Here is a 2,788-nt window from a genome sequence, read left to right as displayed (position 1 = left end):
ATACTGCAGCTCTCTGAAGCAAGGTGGCTTTCCTGTGTCAACAGGGTCCTTGTCCGTTTGACTCGATGAAGCCACATTTTCTGATAGTCAAAGAAAAGTAAAGCAACTACAGCACTGCAGTTCTTTATCATATGTACAGTGAGCTGGTGAGCAAAATTTACTTGATTTTCCTTAAAGAATCCTGGAGGGGAAACCAAATGTTTCTGTTGGAAAGTGCTAATACCGGAAAGCTGCTGCAGGGATTGAGGCCATTCTACTTGAGCTTATTAGTGAGAGTTGTGAAACTGTGTTTTTGAGAAATGGACTGGGTTTCCCTGGATTTGTTGGGGGGGGGGGAGGTGTACACCAAAGCCAACTGCAGCCATATGAGAGAGTACTCTTTGCCACTAAGGAATTAATAAAATAGAACACCACATGGTGTAGGATTAATTAGAAAGCAGGCTTTTAGATGCAAGGTCAAAATCTAGCTGGCAAGTTCTGGTAATCAGAATGGGAGAAAGGGAAAGACAAGTAAATAAGTGAGAATGACAGGAGATAAATGGATTAAAACCTTGAGTCTAGATGCCTCTGATATTAGACGTTTATTGAAAGTTCAGAAAAGTGATGATCCAGTCGGGGTTGTTATGTGCTATGTGTGTTGTAACACCATTTTCCCCCAGCAGGTGAACAACCGGTCTCTGTGAACAACCGGTCTCTGTGAACCTGCTGTTAATTACTCAATACCGTTCCAGATGTTAGATATAAGGAATAGATTTAGAGCAGCCCAGATATTTACTTATGTGTTGTTAGTATATAGGCTTGTTTGTCAGCCTGAAATAGAATTTTGGGTTTGATTTTTTGATACTCTCATATCTTACATTAACATGTGTGAAGAAGAATGAACAAAGACTCTGTGTGTTGCATTTCCCACAACTAGATGGGGCTTTTAGTACAATGAGAAAAGATAAGGGTAGAGCTAAAGTGCTACAGGGTATGGGGGGAGTATAATATATGAGCATACACTGGAAGGCTGCCTGGCTCTTCTCTCGGGGCAAGGTCAAACACTAAAAGGCCAAGGAAATACCTGTTCCTGACCATAGCACAACCTGATTCCTCACTCTTCCCACCGAATACAAAAGACGTGGAACGAAGACCCTAGATTCATGACTTTCCAAAATGGAACATGACCATAAGTTGCCGAGGGCGTGCATTGCAGGTATATTTGAGGCTGCTAAGAAGGAGGAAATGGAAGTTGGGAAGGGGGAATGGGGACACAGGGCAAGGCTCTGCGGCGTCAGAGCTGGGAATGGGACAGTGGGAAACAAGGCTCTGTGGTATACATGCTTGCTGGAAACTAACCCCAACGTCACATTGTCTGCACTTCTGACTTCTGCTTTCTGTCTGTGTGACAAGAACTAGGGGTGGGGGTGAAGGGAAAGCCCTCTACCATGTGTGCTTAAATCTAATAAACTGCAGTGTTAGACAACAGCATGCTTACTTGCATTTCATCCTTGATCAGACAGAATTGCTGTGTTCCCACTGATTTATTCTTGGTACCACATGGAGTGAAATAGTTAAGTTGCCCCTTCTGGGGGTTCTGAAAAACCTGGGTAACAGTCTGCTGTGTTAAACTATGACATCGCCTTGGAATCAAATAACCTACTGCTTTGCGCAGCTGATGTTCCCATTGCTGTTGTCGAAGACGTCAAAAGTAGGTGTCGAGATTGTTAGCGATGGATAGAAGGAGCAGGAGGACCCAGAAATGGATTGAGTAAATGGACTCCTTTATTGCAGCAGTTGGTCCCCTCAATCCAACCCGTCGAGTAAGCAACGGGGTTAACTACATGACACACTTTTATTTAAGTTAATATGCAAATATACGGATTTACTACAACATCCCTAACATCCTTATTTAGTCATATGAACACCCATACGATGAATATTAATAACTATATTCTGAATATAATTACACCCGCCCCTGTTTACAGCATTATGCATATTGTGCAGGCGCAGTTACAATACTTATAGTTACAAATTCCCTTAATCAGCAGCCTGGGGCGGGGGGGAAGGGGACATGACGTCATGACCCTGTACACTTGTATGTAGCTGGGACGAAAAAGGGAGAGAAGAGCTAACATTTAGAGGAGCACATTCTTTATGCAGAAAAAGGAGGAGAGGGATAGCAAACTCTTATTAAGCACAAGGAATGGGGCCCTGCCTATACCTTCCTCCTCTGTTTTCATGGTAGTGGATACCCAGCTCACTATTTAACCCTTACATACTCCCCCACTCTCTTCAAAGAAGGGCCCAGGCGTCCCTCCTTCCTGCACACTAGCCAGAGGGGCATTCATGCCGGAGGCCCTGGTTCCAGTTAGCCCGATACCTTGGTCCACCGGTCATGCTATGGAGAGAGAGGGAAGGCGGATCACAAAAGGGGTAAGCTGTTGAATTTACAAGTATGGCTTTCAGGGAGAGGCTATGGAAGCACATAGTGTTAAGCACCCCAGGAATACGATTAGTAATACGATTAATATGAATAACATCTCTACAACATGAGTAATACGAGCAAGAAGTGAATGAGTGTCTATTAGGCCTGTCTGAAGGGCACAGGCTACATCAGTCCAAGTACAATCAGTAGGCAGTTCAGTAGCCAGTTGGAATGCTTCATTCCTTGGAGGCCTTGGGCTTCCAAAACCTATGTTCAGTGTTACTTGGCCTGGAGCTGCCTTAGCAACTGTGTTAAAAGGTCCCAGTTTATCCAGGTGGGTTCTGGTACGGCCTTAGTCCAGTTAATTGCCAGCATTGGGCG

Source organism: Terrapene carolina, unplaced genomic scaffold (assembly GCF_002925995.2).
Source record: "Terrapene carolina triunguis isolate 2854851 unplaced genomic scaffold, T_m_triunguis-2.0 Scaffold34378, whole genome shotgun sequence".
Lineage (NCBI taxonomy): Eukaryota > Metazoa > Chordata > Testudines > Emydidae > Terrapene > Terrapene triunguis.
This window is presented reverse-complemented; position numbering follows the sequence as displayed.